This window comes from Canis lupus, chromosome 32 (assembly GCF_048164855.1).
Source record: "Canis lupus baileyi chromosome 32, mCanLup2.hap1, whole genome shotgun sequence".
In the NCBI taxonomy this organism is placed as follows: domain Eukaryota; kingdom Metazoa; phylum Chordata; class Mammalia; order Carnivora; family Canidae; genus Canis; species Canis lupus.
Genome location: NC_132869.1, coordinates 11,060,848 through 11,088,373, shown reverse-complemented (window position 1 = coordinate 11,088,373; position 27,526 = coordinate 11,060,848). Strand labels below are relative to the sequence as shown.

At 42.4% G+C, this 27,526-nt stretch overlaps 1 long non-coding RNA gene across 1 annotated transcript; it reads right to left on the bottom strand.

Moving 5' to 3' along the window:
• Window positions 1–12: 12 nt before the first annotated feature.
• Window positions 13–27,411, bottom strand: LOC140622969 (uncharacterized). The gene is made up of 3 exons (XR_012022632.1): window positions 26,911–27,411; window positions 13,532–13,631; window positions 13–2,117 (listed from the first exon to the last, which is right to left on the bottom strand). It is a non-coding gene; the product is annotated as an uncharacterized lncRNA (long non-coding RNA).
• Window positions 27,412–27,526: the final 115 nt, after the last annotated feature.

The following is a 27,526-nucleotide window of genomic DNA, read 5'->3' as shown; positions in this document are numbered from 1 at the left end:
TCTCTGTGTCTCTCATGAATAAATAAATACAATCTTTACAAAAAAGAAAAAAAAAAGAATGCTGAATTGCAGTGCATGAGATGGCTTGTTATAAGCTCCTAACCCACAAATTAAGTGTAAAAAATTTTTTTTTAAAGATTTTATTTACTTATTCATGAGAGACACAAAGAGAGGCAGAGACACAGGCAGAGGGAGAAGCAGGCTCCACGCAGGGAACCCAACACAGGACTCGATCCCAGGACTCAAGGACCATGCCCTGGGCTGAATGCAGGCTCCAAACCGCTGAGCCACCCAGGGATCCCCGGGGTAAAAATATTTATCTTAGTATGACTATAGGGGTCAAATAAAATAATGCCTGTACATAGCCTGTGGTGGATAGCACCTGATACTAAGTTCATGATGAACCAAGATCAATCCCTGGCTTCCTCTGGAGTGCCCCTCAAGGGGAGAGCATAAACCATGACCTATAATGGAATTAAGTCATTTAAATGATAGTTACCAGGACTGTGTAACAGCACAGACAACAGTTTGTGACCGACATCAAGTGAAAAAAGACAGATTGTCCCTGATTACAACAGGGTAAAAATAATTCAAAATCTACACAAAAATTAAATCCATTCTTGGGCTTGTCAGGTGGGAATGAGAATTGATTTACCTAAATCTGCTCCTCTGATCTTTACAATTCCACTTTCTTGGGTCACCATTTAATTTTTTTAAAAGATTTTATTTATTCATGAGAGACAGAGAGAGAGAGGCAGAGACACAGGTAGAGGGAGAAGCAGGTTCCAGGCAGGGAGCCTGATGTGGGACTTGATCCCGGCATTCCAGGATCATACCCTGAGCCAAAGGCAGATGCTCAATCACTGAGCCACTCAGACGTCCCCACTATTTAATTTTGATACCATTTCAAATGTACAGAAAAGTTGCATTATATGAGGAATTTCCAAATACCTTTTACCCAGATTCACCAAGTATTTGCATGTGTGGCTTTCTCACCCTCTGCATATACATAGGCATTTCCTAAAAATAAAGACATTCTCTCACATAACTGCAGAAGAGATTTCCTATTGTTTTTACAAATAAAGAGGCCAAGAGACGGTATCTTCCTTAGATCCTGGACTACATTCTCCCTAGGCTCAGGATACAAGACTCTTCTCTGCAGTCTTTGGGCTTCTCACATCTGAAAACACCAGCCAACTACCAGGTCAGTCATGCTGCCAGAGTGCACAGCCCCCTTCATAGGCCTGGGTGTGGTGTATTGTGCCCTCCCCACCAACTTCCAGACTGGGGGGTGCTGAGATGGCACCACCTTGAGGAACCTCCTGTTTGAGGATAAAAATCCTGAAGGTGTAGGGCCACAAAGGTTTTTGTGACCCTGGAAGTGTGTCCATGGGAGCTGAGCTTCCCTGGGAAACAAATGAACCCTCAAGGGAAAGACACTTAGCTGCCTGCTGGCTCCCCACTCTGAGTGTGCTGAAAAGATTTTTTTAAACCACAGAGTTCTGAGAGCCAATCAATAAGTGCTGGAGCCCAAAGGGGTTAAACAAGTCTGTCCTTGGAATCCGTAGGCTTAGAGCCATGGTAATACAGGGATTGTTTAAGGGGGTGATTTGTTTGGAGGAAGGAAGTCTATGCTGAGGGCCCTGGGTGGTGACTAGGGCAGTGGCCCGCTGGGAGGATGGAAAGGATAGAAGAGGTTTCTCATTAGCTCCTGGACAAGGACAAGGTTGCCACACATATGGTCCATTCATAACTACCCGCCATCACCTCCCTCCCCCGACCCTGCCCATCACCAGGCTAACAGTGCTCTCCACTCCTCCGTCTATCCTTCTGAGCTTCCAGAACCAGGGGGCACCTCTCTCCATACCTGTAGCCTCCACCTCATGCCCAGCCAGGACGAGTGTGGGCAGAACAGATCGCACATGCGGCCGCCCATGGAAAAGCACTGAGCACCATTCCAGACCACATAATTCATCTGGTTCTGGCCTTGAGACCAGGTCAGGACCCCAGTCCCCCCGGGTTAACAGTGTCCTTACCCTCACTGTTCTTTCCTTCACCGTCCGTTACCTGTTACTTTTATGATCTGGAGAAACCATCCTCTTTGCGTGTCTCTCCTTCTGTAAATGAGATAATGACATTTATCTTAGAGGGTGGTGGTAAAGAAGAAAAGAGACCGTGGGCGTAAAAGAACACAATCTGCGCAAGTGTTAGTAATAGCTGAAGCTCACCCATGGGACCAGCCAGGGCTTGATCGCTTTCTCTTTAAAAAAAAAAAAAATTATTGGGGATCCCTGGGTGGCTCAGTGGTTGAGCGCCTGCCTTCGGCCCAGGGCTGATCCTGGAGACCCGGGATCAAGTCCCACATCAGGCTCCCTGCATGGAGCTTGCTTCTCCCTCTGCCTGTGTCTCTGCCTCTCTCTCTCTCTCTCTCTCTTTCTCTCTCTCTCTCTCTCTGTGTCTCTCATGAATAAATAAATAAAATCTTAAAAAAATAAAAATAAATGTTTAAAAATTTTTATTTATTTGAGAGAGAAAAAGAGCACAAGTTTGGCGGTAGGGGTAGAAGGAGAGGGAGAAGCGGACTCCCTGCTGAGCAGGGAGCTCAACGTGGGGCTTGATCCCAGAATCCTGAGATCATGACCTGAGCCAAAGGCAGATGCTTAACCAACTGAGCCACCCAGGTGCCCAGAGCTTGACCTCTCTTAATTTGTAGCCTAGAGATGTCCTGTGCTGACGGTCATAAGCTGCTCAGTCAGTATTAATGGCTGAGGTTGATTCCTATTGACAAGGCTGTTGCCCATTTTCACCTATCAGCTTGATAATATTACCTAGAGACCACAAGGAGCAGAGCCCTCTCATACATAAGTGGTGGGAGAATAAATGGACACAATCTTGTTACCTGGGAATAACAATTAGAAATATTCAGCACATGGGGCACCTCGGAGGCTCAAGTGGTTGAGCATCTGCCTTTGGCTCAGATCGTGATCCCGGGATCCTGGGATCGAGTTCCATGTCAGGCTCCTTGCAGGGAAACTGCTTCTCCCTCTGTCTATGTCTCTGCCTCTCTCTGTGTGTCTTTCATGAATAAATAAAATCTTCTTTTAAAAAAAGAAATATTCAGCACATTCTCTTTAATTAAGTAATCTTCCCCATAGGGGTCTATCAGAAATATTCACAAATATGCACAAAGTAATTTGACAAAGGCATCCACTGTTGCATTATTTATAACAGAAAAGTATATGGAGGCAATCTGAATGTCTAAAATTAGGGAACTAGCTAAAGAAATTGCAGTTATGATGCTGCCATGCTATGGTACCTACCACGCAGCTGTCAAAAATAATGACAGATCTCAAAGCAATCTACAGATTCAACGCAATCTCTATCAAAATTCCAATGGTATTTTTCATGGAAATAGAATAAACAATCCTAAAGTTTGTATGGAACCACAAAAGACCCCAAATAGCCAAAGAATCTTGAGAAAGAACAAAGCTGGAAGCATCACACTTCCTGATTTTTAAACTATATTACAAAGTGATAGCAATCAAAACGTCTGGTATTGACATAAAAACAGACACACAGATCAGTGGAACAGAATAGAGAGCCCACAAATAAACCTATGCACATACAGTCAATTAATTTATGACAAAGAAGCCAAGAATACACAATGGGGAAAGGATAGTCTCTTCAAAAAATGCTGTTGGGAAAACTGGACAGCCATATTCCAAAGAATGAAATTGGATCACTCTCTTACACCTATACCCAAAAATCAACTCAAAATGGATTAAAGACTTGGACATAAGAACTGAAACCATAAAACTCCTGGAAGAAAACATTGGCAGTAAGCTCCTTGACATCAATCTTGGTGATGATTTTTTGAATATGACACCAAAAGCAAAAGCAACAAAAGCAAAAATAGATAAGTGGGACTACATCAAAAAGGTCTCTACACAGCAAAGGAAACCACCCACAAAATAAAAGGCTACCTATGGAATGGGAGGAAATATTGGCAATCATATATATGATAAGGGATTAATATCCAAAATATATAAACAAATACAATTTAATAGCAAATAATAAACAATCTGATCATAAAATGGGCAGAGGAGCTGAATAGATATTTTTCCAAAGAAGACATACAAATGTCCACAGGTAAATGAAAAGTGAGCACCCAACAGGGAAACGCAAATCAAAACCAAAATAAGATATCTCACACCTATTAGAGCAGCTGTCATTCAAAAGATAAGAGATAACAAATGTGGGAGAGGATATGGAGCAAAGGGAACCCTCTTGTCCTGTTGGTGGGAATGCAAACTGGTGCAGCCACTATGGAAAGCAGTATGGAGTTTCCTCAAAAAATTAAAAGTAGAATTACCCTATGATCCAACAATTCCATATCTGGGTGTATGTCCAAAGGAAACAGAATCACTATACCCCCATTTTATTTTTTTAAAAAATATTTATTTATTTATGAGAGAAAGAGAGAGAGGGAAAGAATCCTGAAGCAAACTCCCTGAGAGTATAGATCCTGATGTGGAGCTTGATCCCAGGACCCTGAGATCATGACCTGAGCTGAAATCAAGAGTTGGATGCTTAACTGACTGAGCCACCCAGGTGCCCCTATGCCCCCATTTTCACTGCAATGTTATTTACTATAGCCAAGACAAAGAAATAACCTAAATGTCCATCAACAGATGAATGGATAAAAAAACGGTGGTATTTATATATACAGTGGAATATTAATCACAAAAAAGAAGGAAATCTTGCCATTTACATGGACCGACCTTGAGGGTGTTATGCTAAGTGAAATAAGTCAGAAAGAAAGACAAAAACTGGATCATCTCACTTATATGTGGAATCTAAAAAAACAAACTCATAGAAATAGAGAACAGATTGGTGGTTGCCAGAGCCAGTGGGTAGGGAGTGGGGGAAATGGGGAAAGGGGATCAAACAATACAAATGTCCAGTTATATTATAATTATGTTGTGGAGATATAAGGTACAGCATGGTGACTACAGTTAACAATACTGTGTTGTAAAAAAAACAAACAATACTGTGTTGTATATTTGAAAGTTGTTAAGAGAGTAGATCTTGAAAGTTCCTATCACAAGAGGCCCCTGGCTGGCTCTGGCAGTGGAACATGTGTCTCTTGATCTCAGTGTCATGAGTTCAAGCCTCACATTGGGCATGGAGCTTACTTAAAAAAAAGTTTTAACAATGTGAGGTGATGGATGTTAACTAAACTTAACATGGTAATCATTTTACAATGTATACTTATATCAAATCATTATGTTGTATACCTTAAACATAATACCATGTTATATATCAATTATATCTCAATAAAATGGGAAAAAATAGAATTCCAGTCTTGCTCCTGCTTAAAACCCTACGTTGACTTCTATGGCTCTCTGTGTGTCCTCCAATGCCTTAGGCACTCGTTTTCTACGTTACTTCTCCAGCCCTATCTCGCCCCCCACACGCTGTCTCCCAAACCCAACAAATTCCTTTTAGTATCAGCTATTGCAAATATGTAGATCAAAAATAGTTGTGCTAATCTAATTCTTTTTACAGATCCATAGTAGAAAGTAAGACTGAAAAATATTTTAACCCACAAGGGAGAAAGATTCTATGACTTAAATTCATAACCCTGCTTTTGCCTAATTCCCCAACCTTAGGAAATCTGTTCATTGCATCCCACCCAATAATGGTGATAAAAATAGCTAGAAGTACATCGATCAATTCTGTATTTATCAGAGCATAAAATGCATTAAAGTGCTAAGTGTGCTAAAGTTTTACAATGATGAAAAAAATAATGACAGATCATTATGTATTGACATGGAAAGATTTTATGCTTTTAAGCAAAAACTGCCAGTTGCAGAATTATTTTCAGTGATCTAAAAGTGTCTAGCATATAGTAGATAATCAACAAATACTTGTTGAATTGAAAGAATATTATCCCAGTCTGTTTAACAGAAAAAATATCACCACCCCAACACACACTCATAAACAGGTCCATATATTTTCATATGCCTAAAAAAAGTTGTGGAAGGTCAGTCAACTGTGTTTATCCCTGGGTTTGAGCAGCTTTAACTTTCCTCGGCTCTGGTCTACAGAGCCCACATCACGGGAGGTGAGGTTGCAGTGGGCAGCCCATGCATTTACCAGGCAGCTCACAGGACTTTCTGTTGTAGGGGATCTTCAGTTCTGCTCTCCTGGTGGGAAAGAACAGGAAAGCCCAACCACTCCCAACCGCTACTCATGGTAGTGGTTCTGCATAGTTCTAACCTACAGAGTCAGGGGAAAAAAGGCTAAGGACAAGATGTGCAATTATTTAGGACACTGTTTTATTTATACCTAAGGAGAGACACCAGAGTATGAGCCCCCAAGGGCCTGGACATTCTGGGTGGGTGGCTTCTAAGGTTTGGAGAACCCATGTCCTGAGCAGGGGGTCATGCTTCATGCTCCAGCAGCTGAATCTGGAAAGTCCCAGGTCTCTATGCTCAAAGTTTAAGGGAAAAACAAGGAGTCAAGCAGAGTCAGCCTGGATGACCATGTGAAGCCTCACTGGCCCCGGGTGAGGTCAGAGGAACACTTGAGTGTGTGTAAGAGGTCACTTAAAGGCAGGAGGGTCAGGGGCGCCTGGGTGGTTCAGTCCGTTAAGCATCTGCTTTCGGTTCAGATCATGATCCCAGGGTCCTGGGATTGAGCTCAGCTCAGGGCTCCCTGCATAGTGGGGAGCCTGCTTCTCCCTCTACTACTCCCCCTGCTTGTGCTCTCTCTCAGTCAAATAAATAAAGAACTTAAAAAAAAAAAAGAAGAAGAAGCAGGGTCAGTTACAGGGCCTGAAAAGGATGGATGGGGGCCTCCCTGCAATTTTGGAAATGAGTACAGAACAGTATGGTGGCTTTGGAATATTCAGGAGGAATTCTTCTAAATTTAGAAGACATAATGTAGTTCAGGAGACTTTTAGAGAAAGGGTCACAATTCATCTCTTATTTGGCAGGATAAGGTTTGCCTTAGTCTGTTCAGGCTGTTTTAACAAATTACAATAGACTGTGTGGCTTAAACAACAGGTATCTCTCTCAGTTTGGGAGGCTGGGCAGTCGAAGGTCAGGTTGCCAGTACAGCTAAGTTCTTGGTGAGGGTCCTATTCCTGGTTTGCAGAAAGTTACCTTCTTGCCAGGTCCTCCCCTGGTGGTGGTGGTTGGGGGAGGGACAGTGAGCACACTCTGGTCTCTGTCTCTTTTCAAAGGCACTAATTCCCTTATGGAGGTCTCCACCTTCATGGCCTCATCTAAATCTAATTGCTTCCCAAAGGCTCCACTTCCAAATACCATCCCATTGTGGAGTTAGGACTTCAACATATGAATTTGAGGGGATACACAAATATCCAGTCCATAACAAGGTTTCTGTGACTGCCGTGCAGCTCTCTTGACTGCTTCCAAAATCTCAGGCCAGTCAAAGCAAAAAGCATCTTGGGCCACAGGTAAGGGTTAAGAGGGTAAGGTCAACTCCAATTCCATCCAGGCACTCAGAGGCAAGGCAGATCCTAATGGCTTCCCCACCATGATCCAAGGGATCAGAGCCCTCAGGAGGTGACTGTAAGCAAGCCAAGACCCTGGTAGGGGACAGCCAGAGCAACTTCTCAGGCTTTTAGGTCAGGATTGGAAGGAGGCTGGAAACCTGGAAGCCCAGGGGATCTCTGACTTACAAGCCAAGACTTAATTTATAAAGCCCATCAAAGCTGTACTTGCATATATGTTATCACATCTGATCCTCATAACAGTACAAAGAGAGGCATGTATTAAATTATTGATCATAAGTCTTTATGGTCTTGATGAAGTCTTTATAAGTTTTTAATGAAAACCCATTTCTAATATTCATTATGATAACCAGTGAAGTGCCTGATGCAGATAAGATATAGAGATACCTGAAGCTCTTGTGATAGCCAACTATAGAGTGTAGACTTATTTTTTAACCAACTTTATTGAGGTATGATTTACATATAATACGATGTATCCATTTCAAGTATATTAATTTTAATGTACATCAAGTACATTAAAAGCAGCTTGATGAGCTTTTCCAAAGGTAATACACACATATAACGACCACTCCACTGAAGATGGAACATTTCTATCACCTCAGAAAGTTCCTTTAAGCCTTTTTGCATTTGGTCTTCCCTCCCCTTTTGTCCCCAGGAGACCAATGATCTGCAGTAATGATAGCATAGTTTTGATTGTTCTAGAATTTCATATAAATGAAATCATCCAGTATGTTTTCTTTTGTGTCTGGCTTCTTTCACTCAGTGTAATATTTTTAAGATTCATATATGTTGTGTGTATTAGCAATTTGTTCCTTTAAAGTATTGACTTGTCAGGATGCCTGGGTGGCTCAGGGGTTGAGCATCTGCCTTTGGCTTAGGGTGTGATCCCAGAGTCCCAGGATCGAGTCCCACATCTGGATTCCTGCATGGAGCCTGCTTCTCCCTCTGTCTGTGTCTCTGCCTCTCTCTCTATGTCTCTCATGAATAAATAAATAAAATCTTTAAAAAAATAAATAATTGAGTTGTCTTCAATAGTATTGAATATGCCACAATTTATTTACTCATTCTCTGGTCAATGGAAATTGGGTTGTATCTGATTTGTGCTTATTGCAAATATAACTGCTATAAACATTCATGTACAAATATTTCTGTGGATACATATTTTCATTTCTCTTGGGTATAGAACTACTGATCTGGGGAGATTGGCTCAGTCGGAGAAGCATGAAAGTCTTGATCTTGAGATTGTGATTTCATTCCCATGTTCGGTGTAGAGATTACTTAAAATTTTTTTAGAAAGGAAAGAAGGAAAGACTGATCTGTTTTCCAAAGTTGTACCATTTAATACTACTACCAGCAGTGAAAGAGAGTTCTAAGTGATTCATATCTTCACCAGTACTTGATATTGTCAGTCTTTTAAGTTTTAGCCATGCTGGTGGGTGCGTATGTTATCATGGTCTTAATTTGCATGTTGGCTAATGCTGAATAATGATATTGAACATATCTGCATTTGTTTATTAGAAACTTTTATATATTGTCTTTTTTGAAGATTTATTTATTTGAGAGAGAGAGAGAGACAGAAAGCATCAGCAGGGGGAGGAGCACAGAGAGAGGGACAAACAGGCTCCCTGTTTAGTCCTACATGGGGCTTGATGCCTGAGATCATGACCTGAGCTGAAGTCAGATGCTTAACCAACTGAGCCACCCAGGCGCTCCTGTACACCTTCTTTAATGAAGTGTCTATTCAAATCTTTTGGTTTTTTTATTATTTATTATTTATGATAGTCACACACAGAGAGAGAGAGAGGCAGAGACATAGGCAGAGGGAGAAGCAGGCTCCACGCACCGGGAGCCCAATGTGGGATTCGATCCCGGGTCTCCAGGATCGCGCCCTGGGCCAAAGGCAGGCGCAAAACCACTGCGCCACCCAGGGATCCCCTTTTGTCTTTTTTTAAAAAGATTTATTTATTTATTCATGAGAGACACACGGAGAGAGAGAGGCAGAGACAGGCAGAGGGAGAAGCAGGCTCTCTGTAGGAGCCAGATGCAGGACTTGATCCCGGACCCCTAAGCCAAAGGCAGCCGCCCAACCACTGAGCCACCCAGGTGTCTCAAATCTTTTGTCTTTTATATTGTATTTTTAAAAATTCACTTAACCATTTTTACTGAAATGACTAAGGTAATAATCTTTGTTTCCTTTTTTACAAGAAGAGCAAGTCCAGAGGAGAAGTTTTGCCCAAGCTTTCTTAAAGTAGAAAACCAGCAGTTTGTTATAAGTAACCCTAAATTATTCTACCCAACTGTTCCACACAGGCAGAGCCTGTTATCCTCAAGCTGTGCCAAATGACACCCATCTGCTTAGTAGGCTTTATTCAAGGTACCTAAATGTTTGAAACTGATCTAGAATCATCTGATATTTTAGCTTCTTGCTTAGTAAAAATAAAAAATCAGACATGCACTTAATTAATAGAAGACATCCTATGTTCATGGATCAGAAGATTTAATATAGTTAAGATGCCAATACTCCTCAAATTAATCTACAGATTCAACATAACCAACATCAAAATTCTAGCTGGAATTTTTAAAGAAATTGACAGTCTGATTCTAAGATTCATATGGAAATTCCAGGGACTCAGTGTTGTCAAAACAATCTTGAAAAATAACAAAGTTGGAAGACTCATGTTTTATGATTTCAAAACTTACTATAACTTCATAGTAATCAAGACAAGGTGGTACTGGCATAAGGATAGATAGACATAGAGCAATAGATAGAACCAAGAGTCCAGAAATAAACCTTTACATTTATGATCAGTTGATTTTCAACAAGGGTGCTAAGACAATTCAATGGAGGGAAGAACAGTCTTTTCAATAAACGGTGTTGGGACAACTGGAAATCCAGTTTCAAAAGAATGAAGTAGACTCCTACTTCACACCTTTTAAACACCATATATTTCTTGTAAGAAATACAGGAATAAAATATAGGCATAAATCTCTGTGACCTTGGAGTGGAGAAAACACAACAGAAGAAAACAATAGATAACTGAACTTCACCAAAATTACAAACTTCTAAAAAAAAAAAATTACAAACTTCTGTGCTTCAAAGAACACCATCAGGAAAGTTAAAAAACAACAGAATGACATAAAATATTTGCAAATCAGGTGTCTGACAAGGGGCATGTATCTAGGATATATAAAGAACCCTTAACAATCCAGTATTAAAATGACAAATAGGGGGCAGCCCCGGTGGCTTAACAGTTTAGCGCTGCCTTCGGCCCAGGGTGTGATCCTGGGGGGGGCCCAGGATCAAGTCCCACGTCCCACGTCAGTATCCCTGTGTGGAGCCTGCTTCTCCCTTGGCCTGTGTCACTGCCCCTCTCCCGCCCCTATCTTAAATAAATAAATAAATAAATAAATAAATAAATAAAATGACAAATAGGGCAGCCCGGGTGGCTCAGCTGTGTAGCGCCGCCTTGGGCCCAGGGTGTGATTCTGGAAACCTGGGATCAAGTCCTGCATCAGGCTCCCTGCATAGAGCCTGCTTCTCCCTCTGCCTGTGTCTCTGCCTCTCTCTCTCTGTGTCTCTCATGAATAAATGAATAAAATATTTAAAAATAAGTAAATAAAATGACAAATAATCCCACTAAAGAATGAGCAAAAGATCTGAATAGCCAAAGAAGATATGCAAATGGCCCCTAGCCATCACAGAAATGCCAATCAAACCACAAAGAGATAACTGCTTCACCCCTAGTAGGATGATTATGACCAAAAAGAGATATAACAATAAGTGTTTGGCTATTCATAATAGTCAAAAAATGGAAACAACCCAAATATTCATCATTTGATGGACAAATTCCATATAATGGAATATTATTTGCCAATAAAAAGGACTTAATTACTGGTACATGTGACAACATGGATGAATCCTGAATCTTGCCAAATTAGTCACTAAAGAGCATATGTTGTATGATTCCATTTAAATGAAATGTCTGGAACAGGCAAATATATAGAGACAGCAAGCTAGTGCTTGCTGAGGTCTTGAGGAAGGAATGTGGGGGGAAATGGAGAGTGAGTGTTAATGGACACAGCAGCATAATGACTGCTAAAATTGATCGTGGGGATGATGCAGAACTCTGAATATACTAAAAACATTAATTTTTATACTTTAAGCAACTAGATGAATTATTTTAAAACATGCCAATGTCCACTTTTATAAATTATTAAACATTTTCTTAATTGCGAAACAATTTTATAAGCCCAGAGAGCATAACACAAAATGATACCATTATTCAGTACACCTCATATTGGTTATTTGCTGAAATTATATCTGTATAATGCATTGTATAGTAAGGATTTCCAATATGATGAACAATGTGTGGACTGAAAAGCAGAAGAAAATATGCAGAGAATTGGGTATGAAGTAAATATTATGTTTTCTTCAACATTCTATCCATATTGTTGTTTTGAAATAAAAGAACATGTTCTAAATATTAACATACACACACACAAACAAGAAAAATGACACAATCAGTAAAACATGCAGAATACATTCTTAACACATTCTCTCTCTCTCTCTCTCTCTCTCTCTCAATCTGGCGGCCCTGCCACATCTAGAAACTAGACAACTGCAGGGAAAGCTTCCCCAACCCTGTATCCCCAGGGAAAGGAACCTTTCCAGACTTGCCATCTCCGCAGCTGGCATTATTTGCACCCCCTAGCCCAGGTGCAGAGAGGGGAGGAGCCCTCCTACACACCAGGTTGTCTTTCTTTTTTCAGGGGCGCTCCTGTGTTTTCAGGATAAGGGTGGGGTACGGTGTGGGGTGGCTTTGGACACGGGGGTGGGGGTGGGGTGCAGCCCAGGGTGCTCTGCGGAAGGAGGCGCCCTCAGCGAGCAGCACTGCCACCTTGTGGCCGGGGATGGTCCCACCTCTGGCTCCAGGGACACCCCCCACCCCACCCCAACTGGGGCTCCTTCATACTAAGCAGAAGAAAACATTCAGTAATTCACTAACATTTTTTCAAACATCATTTTGATCATTCTTTCTTAACATAAAAGTAATTCATGCTCGCTTTATAAATTTTAGAAAGTTGAAATAAGAGCGAATAAAAACTGTTCATCTGGGGGGGGCATCCCTGGGTGGCGCAGCCGGTTAGCGCCTGCCTTTGGCCCAGGGTGCGATCCTGGAGACCCGGGATCGAGTCCCACATCGGGCTTTCGGTGCATGGAGCCTGCTTCTCCCTCTGCCTGTGTCTCTGCCTCTCTCTCTCTCTCTCTGTGACTATCATAAATAAAAATAAAAAAAAAAACAACTGTCCATCCAACTGGACATATATAACCAAGCACTTGGATGTATATTTTTCCAGTCTTTAAAATAAACAAGCAAACAAAAGTAGAATTACACAGTACATAGCCTTTTTTTTCATAAGCCAAATACATTGTACCAATATCTTTTCACTTGTTAAATATTGTTCTGCAATTTTTATGTAAGGAAAAATAATAGGTCACCCAGCCTCAACAATTGTGAACAAATGGTTGATCTCACATTTTTGATGCCTGTTCCATATTCCTTTCTTTAGGTGATTGGGCCATAGTTCATTTAACCAACAATAAAGAGTTGAGAATTTAAATTATACACAACTTCTTCATTGATGTAATATTACACTGGGATGAACAACTCTGTTGCTGAATCTTTACAGAGTACATGATTATTTTCTTAGGTAAATACTCAAATCAAAGTTGATATGAAGTTTGTAAGGTGTCTCATTTATTACCCAGATACTTTCAAGAAAGGCTAAATTAGGAGCCTTTTCAAATATAAAAAGAATTGAGGAACTTCTCCACATATAACAGTGAGGAGAAAACTCACAGTAATAAAAAAATACTGTAAATCCAATAACACTTTTTAAAAAGACTTATTCATTTTAGAGAGAGAGCAAGTGCATGTGTGCGTGGAGGTAGGGGAAGAGACAGAGGGAGAGGGAGACAAGCAGACTCACCGTTGAGCGTGGAGTCTCCTATGGGGCTCGATCCCAGGAGCCTGAGATCATCACCAAAGTCAAGAATCAGACCCTCAACCACATCTGATTTTTAGGCGCCCTAAAAATACAGCAACAGTTTAAAGGGAGTTCTATTTTTATTAATCACGACTACACGTATATATTTTATCTTCAAATTTTTGATTCTCAAAAATCCAAAACCAGAGAAAAATGGAACGAATAGTAGTATGAGCATCCCTATACTCTTTAGCAAGCTTCAACAATTTTTAACATTTTACCACTTTGCTCTTTCTCTCTGTATATACATGAATGAATTTTTGCTGAGCCTTTTGTTTTTAAGTTTTATTTGAGTTGAGCTACACCCAACATGAGGCTTGAACCCACAACTGTGAGATCTAGAATCACATGTTCTTCTGACCGAGCCAGCCAGGCACCCCTTGCTAAAGCTTCTGAAAGTAAATTGCCAACATTATGCCACTTCACCTCTAAATACATTAGCATTCATCTTCTAAAATAAGGGCATTCCCTTATAAAACTACAAAGCCATTATCATGCCTTAGAAAACCAACAAGAATTCCATAGTATCATCTAATATTGGTCTATATGAAAATTTCTTCAATTGTCCCCAATTACAGGTTTTTTAAAAATCAGATTCAATCAAATCTCATGAACTGTTGCACCATTTATTCCAGGTTAGTCACTCCTTTCTTTTCCCAAGACATCATCCTTTTGAAGACTGCACACTGGCTTTCTTACAGAATGTTCCACATTCTGGATCTAGTGATTGTTTCCTCATTGTGTTATTCAGCTTGCTCCTCTGTTCCCTGTGTTTGCAGCAAGTTTGCTGCAAATCCAAACTTAGGTTCAGAGGCCTTCCATAAAAGAGGTATACCATACTTGATTGTATTATTTATTGATCCTGATTGTAAACCATCCTTTCCTCTGATGTACACGGCTTATAGAGTACTCAAATATTTATTAGATAAATGACTAATTTGCTTGCATCCCTGTGCAGTGATTTTTAAGAGCCACCGTATGGATCGCTGCTGATTTGAAGATATTTTCAACAGGCAAGAGCAAATGAGGGAAAGGGAAATAGTGGCTATGGAATGAGTTTTCCAAAAAGCTGATTTAATTTCATTTAAAAGACTTGCTAATTCACCTGACAAATTACTTACCAATTCCAAGGGGAAAATAGTAATTTAACAGTAGGGAGACACAGTTGCCACCATTCTCACCAAGTGATCAAAATTAACATTTCTCAAAATAGGACAAACCAATGTCATGTGCCTCTTGATGTGATATACTGAGAAAGGACACATCACTTCTGTGGTATTCTTGGCAAAAATGCATCGCCTGAATACAATCATGAGGAAACAGCCAAACTCCAACTGAGGACATTCTACATAATAACTGGCCTGTACTTAAAAAAAGAAAAAGTCAATGTCATGAAAGACAAAGGCTGACAAATTGTTCCAGATTGAAGGAGACTAAAGAGACATGACAGCTAAACGCAATATGTGATCCTGGATGGGATCCTGGATCAGAAAAAATAGCTATTAGGAGGAGGGGAAGAGGGAGGAGAAGAGAGAGGAAGAGAGGGAAAAGAAAGGAGTTGGGGAGGAGGAGGGAGTTGCAGCAGTGGGGGGAGGGGACATTATTGGCAAAATAACCTGGCAAAATCTGAAGAAGGTACATAGATCAGATTAGAGCATTGTATCAAAGATGTTAAATTTCCGGGGATCCCTGGGTGGCTCAGTGGTTTAGCGCCTGCCTTTGGCTTAAGGCATGATCCTGGAGTCCCGGGATCTAGTCCCACATCCAGCTCCCTGTATGGAGCCTGCTTCTCCCTCTGCCTGTGTCTCTGCCTCTCTCTCTCTCTCTCTCTCATAAATAAATAAAATCTTTAAAAAAAAAAGATGTTAAATTTCCCAATTTTGATAATAGTACTACTCTATTTCAGGGTTAAGAGGTGCCATGTCTACAACTTACTTTCAAATGGTTTAGGTAATGAATTCTTTCCCTGTGTGTGTGTGTGTGTGTGTGTGTGTAAAGAGAGAGAGCGAAAGAGAGAGAACAATAAACCAAATATGGCAAAATGTTAGTACTTCGTAAATCTGAGGGAAGGGTATATGAGAGTTCATTGTACTATTCTTGCAATTTCTCTGTAAGTTTGCAATCACTTCAAAACAAAAACTTCTTAAAAAGCAAAATCTGTTAGTAAGGCATCAATGTCATTCCCATATTATTGGAATTAAAATTCATTTATAAATGAAATGATGGTGATAGTAGATGGTACTTACTGTCAATGAACTTGGCAAAGTAAAAAGTTAGCAAGCCCCTGTTGAACCCTATTTATCAGTGCTTTTTCCTGGTGCAAAAAAAATCTGGGAAAATGAGAAACACTATTTTAGTGTGTATCCCTGAAAGGATGGACTCCTATTCTCATCTGGATGCAGGACACAGTGTGTCCTCAGTAATGGGCCAAGAATAGTTTTTGATGGCCTTATGGGGCATGAGGGACCTGCATGCACATATCTTCTTGGGCACTCATCCACAGCACACATCCTGAGTACACCTGGAAAGGGGATTCCATCCTCTCTTGGCATGCGACTGGCTGTCTGGTCTAGGTGTGCTGGGGTACACCAGGGCTGATCATAGGGACTGAGTAAACATCACTGTCTTTTACTGGAGACAGTGACAACAGAAAACTATGGAAAGTGATATAGGTGGGCTCTTAATTAAGCCCTTGGCTACATGGGTCTTGAGTCATGATGGAAGGGGTAGGATTTAGCTAAGCCAGGCGAGAGGGTGATGATCTTCCTTTCTGGGGGTCCACTAATACACTGAGTAGGTGCTCAGAAAGTGACAACATTGCCATTATGAACTCCAGGAAACAGAAGCAGCCAGGATTCTGAGGATTAAACCAGCTCTTGCTTCCTTTACCAATTTTTGGTGGGAATGTTCTGCTGCTCAAACAGCCACCCAGGGTGTGCCAGAGGGAAGGATGAGGCAAGCTTCTCTCCTTCTCCATCATCCTAGGAAGTCCTTGGAGGACAAAGGACCTGCAAGAGCAGGTGAGATTCAGGAATGGGGCTCTGTCCTTTTGGGCAGAAGAAGCAGTAACCGAATCTGCTCTTTGAACCCCCACAGGCCTACTGGACCGGAAGAGAGGTTTCCGTCAGACGTCTGGATTCACCAACAGTTCTGTGAGCACAAGTGAGGGTACAGGCTGGGAGTGGGGTCCAGAGCAGGGCAGAAGCTGGAGTCTCAAGTGCGGACACCAGCAGGTCACACAAACTCCATCAGGCCCAGTCATGAGAAACTTCTGTGCTGGACTGGGCCAGTGATCCCAGATTCGAGAAGGCGTTGGGGACTGAGTCAGAGACCATGACAGCAAGGAAGGGCAGTATTTGGAGTCCCTGTTAAGGATGGATTGTGTGATTTAGGGGTAAAGGGAGCCAAAAACAGCCACAAGGTTGTGCAGACAGGGAAACAAGGATGAGAATGAGCGTGGGGGCTCACTGCTGAAGGAGTTAAGGGAGCTTCAGCTGTGGCGAGGGTCAAGCGTCAGGGGTGGAGCTGAGGAAAGGTCTAGGTCTAGCGGAGACTGGGTCACGGGAAGACGGGATGGTTGGGGTGGGGGTACTAGGGGAGGATGAGGACCAAGAGGGCAACCCTAAGTCCCTTGGCAGGTGTGAGTGCCAGAAGCAGGGGAGTCCATGCCTATCCTCAAAGCACGGGGAGCAGAGGGCCAGGGCAGACGCAGAGGGGATGCGGGCCCCGGGAGAGGTCGGGAGCTCCCGACCTCCTGGGTGAGTGGGAGGCTGCCTGCCCGGCCTCGCCGGCATGAGGGCTTGGCTCCCGTCCAGTGCTGCATCCTCAGCCGAGGACGCGGAGGCTCTGCCCCTGCTTTTGCACATGCCTGTTCCGATCCAAGCAACCTCGGGAGCGTCGTCTTAGAGCTGCGGCGTAAAATGTTCCGTTCGGACCAGGCAGAGCTCAGGCCCTCGGGGCAGCCGGCGGCCTGCGCCCCCCGCCGGGGGAGGGTACCCAGCCCGGGGCTCCCGCCCCTCCCGGCCGGCCGCGGGGGCCACGCGGGCGCCCAGTCTCCGCCCCGTCGGCGGCGGCGGAACCGGCTGCGCGAGATCCGCACGTTCCCGCCGGCTCCGCGCCAGGGGGCGGCGCTGCGAGCGAGCGGAGCCGCGACCTTGACCCCGGCCGGCCCCGGGGAGAGCGCGCTGGGCCGCGGAGCAGTCCCCGGCGCGCTCTGCGGCTCGCTCGGTGGGGAGTCCGGGCGGCCGCGGGCAGGAGGCCAGAGTCCCGGGCGAGGCCGCAGGGAGCACGGCTCGCAGGGAGCACGGGGTGCGGGCCCGCGGCCAGAGCCCGGGAGGGCGCGGCGGGGCGCCACAGCTGAGAGGCCGCTCGGGGCTCGCCGAGCAGCGCGGGGCTCCGGCGCGAACCTGGAGCGGAGCTAACCTGGAGGGCGGCAGGGAACCATCTGAGCCCCAGAGAGGCAGGTTTCGCTGGTCCACGGGTCAGGCAAACCGGAGCCCACCCCGGCCACGTGCGTCCCCACGCGCCCACTCCGGGGCGCCCAGACGCCGTTGTCATAGAAACACTTGCGCGGGGCTCGGGCCTCGGCCCACCGCTTGCGCTCAGGATCGTCCGCCCGCGGTGCACACGACGTAAAAAGGTCTGTCATTTGTTAAGCACGTACGTACCCTGCACTGCGGGCTGTGCGGGACACACGGATAACCCAGATGTGGGTATTTGCAGCCTACCTTACCTCCCTGTGCCACCCTTGATTGATGCAGGATTTAGCAATTCCTCTCACTTCTCCAAAAAAAAAAAAAAAAAAAAAAAAATCCTCTTGTAGTCTTTTTTTTTGAAGGCTTTAGAAGAGACCAAGGAAAGAGGGAATCTTATACATACAGCAGGGTGCGGTATTTCATTCCGTTAGACATCTCTTGCCTTAGTCGACTTTTTGGGTATTCCTCATCCACGCTTTCTGTGAGAGGGCCCTGAATCCAGCCCAGTCCCAGGCACTCCCTTCAAGATATTCCTCGGGGCGAGTGCATCTCTCCCTCTTCCTCAGGCAGAGCAGTGCAGCAGGGTCCTCAACAAAGACCCTCTCATCACCAGCATTCCCCTTCTGCAGAGATCAGCAGTAGCTTTTCTTCCTGAAACACGTGCTTTCTCTCATGCAATCGTCCTCCAAGTCCACATGAGAAAGGTATTATTCCCATTTTACAGGTGAGGAAACTGAGGCGTAGGGAGGTTAACATCCCCAATACCACATGTAATAAGGACTGAACCAACATTTAAACCGAGGCAGTCAAGCTCTTTCTCTTGCCCCAAACAGCCTCACAGAGGGGGGTTTAAACAGCTGCCTCTGATGTGATGTCTTCCCGCACATCACAGAATTGCTGTCTGTGTGGTGTCCCTTGCATCATTCTGTGTTTCTTTGGTATTTGGACCCCAAGCACCATTTCTCTGATATAGATACTATGTCAGAAAGTTAAATTGGATGATTTAGCTATCCACATTCATGTCATTATTAGTCAAATAGACATGTACAGAGCTACATGGCCTCACTTAATCCTCACAACTCGCTAGGAGATTAGGACAGTGTAAAGCAAGTCCTCATCCAATGTGAACTCCTTTATGGAAAATTCTGACAGATAGTATTTTAAAATATAAGTCCCACAATGCCACAGATTTCAGATTAATTACAAATACTATAAAACTGCTATACAAATACTACATGTTCATACTGTAAATACTATATAAATACTTATATGGTAATATCTAATACACCAGGCACTGCTCTAAACACTTTACATATTCACTCATTTGCTTATTACAACAACCCTATAAGGTACTATTATTTTTTCAAATTTTTTTCTTTCAAAGATACTTCAAATTGAAGTTTCATTTACAGAAAATAAAACATACAAAAATTTAAGTATAATTCTGAATTTTGACAAATGTACTCATGTAACCTACACTTCAATCAGAATGCAGATGGGATCCCTGGCTGGCTCAGCAGTTTAGCGCCTGCCTGTGGCCCAGGGCGTGATCCTGGAGTCCCAGGATCGAGTACTGGGATAGGGTCCGCATGAGGCTCCCTACGTGGAGCCTGCTTCTCCCTCTGCTTGTGTCTTTGCCTCTCTGTATGTCTTTCATGAATAAGTAAATAAAATCTTAAAAAGAAAAAAAAAAAAAAACAATAAGAATACAGGATATTTCCATCACTCCAGAAAGTTCCCTCTGCACTTCTCAGTCCATACCATCCAAAGAAACCACTGTTCTGATTTCTTGTACCACAGGTTAGCTTTGGTTTTTACCTGGAATTTCATATAAATGGAAACATAATCTGGTTTATAGCATAATCCTTTTGAGATTAGACCATGCTTAAGCACATATATATTATCAGTGGTTTGTTCCTTTTATTGCTGAGTAGTATTCTATTGTATGAATACATCACAATGTTTTCAGTTTACTTGTTGATGGACATTCCAGTTGTTTCTAGGCTTTGGCTCTTATGAATTAAACTGCTATAAAACAATTTGTAGGTTAGTGTTCCATGGCCAAAGATTTTAGTTTCTCTTAGAGAAATACTTACAAATTGAGTAGTGTGTATTTAGCTTCATAGGACACTACCAAATCGTTTTGTAAAGGTTGTAAAGTTTGGACAGCCCGGGTGGCTCAGCGATTTAGCGCCGCCTTCAGCCCGCGGTGTGATCTTGGAGACCCGGAATCGAGTCCCGCATGGAGCCTGCTTCTCCCTCTGCCTGTGTCTCTGTCTCTGTCTTATGAATAAATAAAATATTTTTTTAATGGTTGTAAAGTTTGATAGTATTATACAAAAGAGGAAACTGAGGCCCGGCCAGATTCATTTATTGCTCCCAAATAACTTGTCCAAGCATGTGTGTTCTGGAGTCTCCTTGGAGAGAGAGAGAGAGGGGGGTGGGAGGAAAGAGGGTAGGAAAGCCACAAGGAGCTAGCCCTGAGCTGCACTCTCTCCGTCCTGGGGGAGGGAAAAGCGCAGTCCGGGCGAGGCCCCTGGCATCCAGCTTGGGGGGGTGCAGACCACAGCCCCTGGCCGGCCACTGCTCCCCTAGACGCCCCCACCAGGAAGCAGCGGGCGGGCAGCGCGGTAAGCTGTCCTTTGGGGCTCCTTTGAAACACCGGACTAGAGCGCTGTGCCCAGGATGATTCTCTGCGGATACTGGGGTGGGAGTGGGGGTGGGGGATCCACTCTGCCTTCAGAGGCTGGTGAAGGACGATTTTTCACCTCTTGGAGGGGATGGGGAGCCCCCTCCGGCCTTGGCGGGAGTCTTTCAGACTTAGCTGTCTCTGCCTCCCGCCAACGCCAGCAGCCAGCACAGCACGCGCTGGGCGCTTAGGTCTTTTTGTCTCTTCTCCACTAAGTGATTTTTGAGGAGGCAGCTCACATGGAGAAGTGAGATCACATTTGTATCATAAAATTGAGCATCTCAGCTGAATTATCCTTTGGCTGGAAAGACACCAACTCACAGATTCTAACAATAGAGTTGTTGACATTGAAACAGGAGTGGAGGAAATAGATTTTTTATAGAGAGGAAATCGATTTTTAAATGTTGGCATTTGATACAGACAGCCATTTGAACCAGAATACAATAGGTAATTGATTAAATAGAAAACAAGCACATTTTCATCAATGAGATGGAAACTGTCTTTTTTTAAATCTGAAGATACACTCTCAGGAAGCCCAGTTTACCTGGCAACTTTCTACCTTACTTGACCTTTCATACTAATATTTTGATTTATTTGAAAGGAAGAAGTGAAAACACATAAGAAGTGCTTATGATGAAAAGAGGTAAAAGTCTGAGAGGCTTAATTAATCAACAAGTTGTCCTGAGAACCATACTAAGTATGTAGGTTAGACAAGGTGGAGGCTCAGAAGAGGTGAGGGCTGGTGGTTTCGCTGGGGATACAAGACTTGGGCAGAAAAAGCAATCAGTGAGCCATACAAGATCCTCTAGACCATACAGTTATGTCACTAGCCATGAAAATTCCTATTTCCCAAGACCATCATCATCCTACCAAAGCTGCGTTCAAAGTTCTCTGAGGGCAGGCCTGGTGGCTCAGCGGTTTAGCGCTGCCCTTAGCCCAGGGTGTGATCCTGGGGACCCAGGGTCAAGTCCCATGTCAGGCTCCCTGCATGGAGCCTGCTTCTCCCTCTCCCTGTGTCTCTGCCTCTCTCTCTCTGACTCTCACATGAATAAATAAATAAAAATCTTAAAAAAAAAAAATACTAGGGAAATGGATTTTTTAAAAAAGTTCTCTGAGACTCATTACTTTTTAAATTTTAACTTATTGAATAGGCAATACATTACCAAGGTTCAAACATTATGAGATGTTCGAAACATTTTCACAAAAAGTCTCCTGCCTGTGGCATCTCTTAGCTACTGGTTCTCATCTACCCCTCCTTCACTGTTATTAGTCTGATCCCTGAGTTCTTTTATGTGCCAATAAGCACATAGGAATAATCTCTCCTCTTTTGCACAGAATGTAGCATACCGTTCACGCTGTTTTTGCATCTCGCTTTTCTCCCTAATATATGTTGAAGATCTTTCCATGTCAGCATACAGAGAGCTTCCTTATTTAAAAAAAAAAATGTTGGGGCGCCTGGGTGGCTCAAGTTTTGTCTGGCTCTTGGTTTCAGCCTTGGTTGTGATCTCAGGGTCGCAAAATCAAGCTCCGCATCAGGCTCTACTCCACTTGGGTGTCTGTTTGTTCCTCTCACTCCCCCGCCACCTTCCCAACATGTGCACACACACTCTCTCTTTTTCTCTCTCTCACATAAATAAATAAATAAAATCTTAAAAAAAACTTTTTTTGGCACCTGGGTTGCTCAATGGTTGAGTGTCTGCCTTTGGCTTGGGTCGTGATCCCAGGGTTATAGGATCGAGTCCCACATCAGGCTCCTCTGCCTATGTCTCTGCTCTTTCTCAGTGTCTCTCATGAATAAATAAACAAAAGCTTTAAAAAAATTTTTTATAGTATGATAATGTTTCACTGTATGAAAGAGCCATAAATTAATTATCCACTCTTCTTATCTGTGGACATTTAGGTTGTTTCCAGTACTTGTGCTATTATAAACAATAACGCAATGAATGACCTAGCATATGTGTCACTTTGCACCTATGTTATACCTTTGAGATGAATTCCTTGAAGTGGAATTTCTGGGTGTAAAGGGAAGTGCATTTTCAGTTTTGAGGGATATTGTCAAACTGCTCTCTCAGAAGTTATCCCACATTACCCTCTGTGTTTCCCCACACCCTCACTGACACAGTGTTTCATCAGAGGTTCAGATTTTTGCCAAACTCTTAGTGAAAAATGTTCTCAGTGTCATTTTAACTTACATTTATGAACGAGGTTGAGCATCTTTTCTTATATGTAAGGACCTTTGTATTACTTTTCTATGTAAGGTCTTTTATATCCTTTGCTTGTTTTTCTAGAGTTATTAGTGGGTTTTGTTTCTTGTTTTTGTTTTATTTCTAAGAGTCTTCGGTATGAAAGGGAAATTAGATTTTAGTTATTCAAGTTGCAAATATTTCCCCAACTTTTATGTTGTCTTTTGACTTTGCTTATAGCATTTTTGCCATGCAGAAGTGCTTTCTTTCTAATGTGATTAAATATATCAACCATTTTGTGTGAGTATGGATGCTGGGATTTAGTCATAGGGAAAATGATCTTCCCATTTTAAGAGAGGAGGTAATTATTATTATTATTATTATTTTTTTTTTTTTTTTTTATGATAGTCACACAGAGAGAAAGAGAGGCAGAGACACAGGCAGAGGGAGAAGCAGGCTCCACGCACCGGGAGCCCGACGTGAGATTCGATCCCGGGTCTCCAGGATCGCGCCCTCGGCCAAAGGCAGGCGCTAAACCGCTGCGCCACCCAGGGATCCCAAGAGGAGGTAATTAAAACAGCAGGACAAAAAAAAAAAAAAAAAAAAAAAAAAAAAAAAAAAAAAAAAACAGCAGGACATATATTTTTACATGACTATTTTTTTAGTTTATTTATTTATTATTTATTTAAATAATCACTACACCCAACATGCGGCTTGAACTCACGACCCTGAGATCAAAGAGTCACATGCTCCACCAACTGAGCCAGCCAGGTGCCCCCTTATAAGACTATTTACAAGGCATTTATTGCATAATGCTGATCCCCTTCCCTGCTCCACCTTAGTACATAAGATAAATAAGCATAAAAGTGACTCTTTTAAACAGAAAGATGTCCATATTCAGCTATTTTGTGATATTTTTACTTACTATGGTTCTAATCCCATAAGGAACAGTTTTAATTCCTTGACCAGCTGCCAGATTCAGAACTAAAGACATGGGAAAACCTCAATTTAGAGTACCTTTTATAGAATGTACCCTTTCACATCAAAGGAAGAAGTATCCATGAAGGGAACTGATGCCTCCACTATATATAAAACTATTAAAATAAATATTTTAGAATAGAATACTCAGGTAAGGCATAATCATAACAAACTCTGGATCTACCTCAATCCATCAAAAATCAATACATATTTAGCAGCTGCCTGCTGTGGCACAGCACTGCTAAGCACTGTGGGGAATATAAAGAAATTTAAGGGTCATTGTTCATGCTTACCCTTTAATATTTTACATAATTTTGCACATATTTTTATGACAATTCAGGTGTTGAGTCATCTTTCTAAGGTATTCATCAGGCAAGTCATCCAGAAACTTTGGCCGGGAGAGAACAAATATGAATAACTATGTGATTGTTGTCACCAAAAAGAAAAAAGAAAAACCATTGATACTTCACTTCTCTTTTACCACTTCAAGGGTGATAAGGAGGAGGCCAGACTGTAGGCTCCCTCAAATTGATGTAACTTGGGTTCTCTACATCTGCCCCCTTAATGGAATGAATAGAGGTGAATATATGGTGGTCTCGCCACTCTCCTTCATCCTTCTATGCCTAATTCACTGCATCTTGAGGGTATGCTTTTATGACCATTGCCTTTGGGGCAATAGTGTAGTGTTCCTATAAACCATGAGTAATCACACAATCTTCTTTTATTATTCCGATTATTCTATGCTGTGCATTTTAAGTGTTAATGTGTTTGGGGGCAGTGACAATAGGCAATGACAAATAGTGAAGTCTCAAGATACATTCAGACATTTTTGCATTATCCTTACGGAAATAATTTCCATTCTATAAGGTAGTAGAGGTGGAGAACTGTCTGCTACACTTCTAGCTCCCCTTATGCCTGGGAAGGACCATATGCTAAATTTGCATTGATTGAATATGAACAGAAGTCACTGTGTACCACTTTTAAGCCAGGTTTAAGAAATGTAGGTGCTTTCTCAAGTGCTCTCTGCTGACTGACTGCAGAGGATAACAAAGTCCTAGGAGATGGTGGAGCATTGTGATGGTGATGGAAGGAATGTCCTGGAACTGAATCACCAGAGGAAGAAAAGATACCCACTGAGCAGGAATTCTAGCACTGGACTGTACTGAGGGAGAAATAAACTTCTGTGGTGTTAAACCTCTGAAATGTTGGGGTATAGGCCTTACAGCACCTAGTGTTACCCTAACTAAAACAAAAATCCTTTCATTATAGGGTGCTTTTTCCTGGAATATTACATCAATGTGCAATGTAGATCAGTCATCTATCTCAGCTACGTACGTTTGGCTCCTCTGTCCTTAGGAAGGTTATAATTAAGTTGACTTCGTTCTGTCTTTAGCCATGTTCTCAGTGACCTGAGTGAACAATGGAAGGTCTAAAATGAGATCTGCAGACAAACACAAAACTGAAAGGGATGGCATGGTGCTCAGTGACAGCATCAGGATCCAAAATTATCTACAGTGGAATGGTGGGTTAAAAGTAACAAGATGAAATTTAGGCACTTATTGAAAGGATACACTTTCATGGATAGTGGTTTGAAACAATTGCAGTAATTCATACATTATGATGAATTGTATAATGCAACGTTTGGTAAGCAATGAAAGAAAAAAAAAGGATCATTTCTACCAGGTGAAAGGCAAAAGTGATTTTTGTGATCTATGAGATGCAGCTTACTCTCCATAAAGAAAAAAGAATCTGGGTCAAAATGTTTTGAATTGTCATCTATACCCACTTTGAGTGGGTTCACTTCTCCAGACGTACAGACTTTCCCGCCCCCTGGAATACCTTGTTTAGTTGAAAAACAAGACACGAATCAGAAAGACTGGATTCAGAGAAATTAAAACCTATATTTGTTTTTTAAGTAACAACTAAACCCAAAGAAAATAAATAAATAAAACCCACAGCTTTTAAAGTTAATTAAAACTCACATTTAGAAAAACGGGGACTCATTCTGTGTCAAACTCTGTCTAAGTGCTGACCTCAGTGGTGAAATGGAAAATGGTTCTGTGTGAAATTACCATAACAAGAATCACTCATCTTTATAGCTCTCAGGAGAAGAGAAGTCCAATAGAAATATAATGTGAGTCATATATACAATTTTAATTTTCCATTAGCCACATTAAAAAATAAAAAGAAACAGGTGAAATTAATTCTAGTACTATATGTTATTTAACATGATATATTATCATTGCAACATATATTCCATATGAAAACTATTAGATAATTGCATTCTTTTTTTTCATGCTATTTATTTTTTTAAATATTTTATTTATTTATTTATAGAGACACAGAGAGAGAATGAGAGGCAGAGACAGAGGCAGAGGGAGAAGCAAGCTCCATGCAGAGAGCCCGACGTGGGACTCCATCCAGGGTCTCCAGGATCACGCCGTGGGCTGCAGGCAGCACTAAACCACTGCACCACCAGGGCTGCCCTCATGCTAAGTATTTAAAATCCAGTGTATATTCACACTTGCAGGACATGTCAATTCAAACTAGCCACATTGCAAGTGTTCAGGAGCCACATGTGGCTATTGGCTGGTGGATTAGCCCAGTCTTGGTGAGGGACACTGTCTCATCTCATTCTCACTGTAGGTATTATTATTTACATGTTACAGATAATAAAACTTTTGCAGAAGTGAAGCAATCACTTCAAGACACACAGTCGTAATGGAAGAATCTGGGCTTGAGCCCAGCTTCCCCAATGGGCAGTGTATCCCAGTAGTAAATGGGTTGTCGTGGAGTCACACGGAACAGGTTCAAATCCTGACTCTGTCAGTTATTCAACGGTGTTACCTTTGCCAAATTTTTTTTTTGTTACTCTTGGTTTCATTATCTGAAAAATAGTGATAATAAGAACCTCATAGGCTATTGTGGGATTAAATGAGATAATGTGTTCAAAGTGCTCAGCACAGCACCCACCCCAGCAAGTAGCATGGTCATTACCTTAATATGCCTGGTGCTCTTTCCACCTTCTCCACCTTGCTTCTCAGGAGCTTCTTCCACTCAACAAGGGTTCATTCGGGATGCCTGGGTGGCTCAGCAGTTAAGCATCTGCCTTCGGTTCAGCGCATGATCCTGGGGTCTCAGGATCGAGTCCCACATCGGGGTCCCTGCATGGAGCTTGCTTCTCCCTCTGCCTGTGCCTCTGCATCTCTCTCTCTCTGTGTCTCTCATGAATAAATAAATAAAATCTTAAAAAAAAAAAAAAACAAGGGTAACTTTTACTGAGCACCCTTAGGATGATGGTTTTGACTCCAACAGGCCTCATCCCTCTACATTACAGCTGCTTGGTTGTCAGTTTTTGTTCAAAAACATTGTTGCCACCTTCCAATAGCCCAGGGTGTGATGACTTGACAAACCGCAAAGCAAACCTGGACATGTTTGATGCCAACTACACAGTCCGATTCTGAGGACCCCACCCCTCGACCCCACAAAGAGCCACATTATGACTTGGAACTCATAGGAATACCTGTCATTTGGTTCTGAGACTGTCTACCCCTTCTTCAAACCTTCCACAATCCACACAGCTGAAGGGAGGAGGTAAAATGTCCCCAAGCAG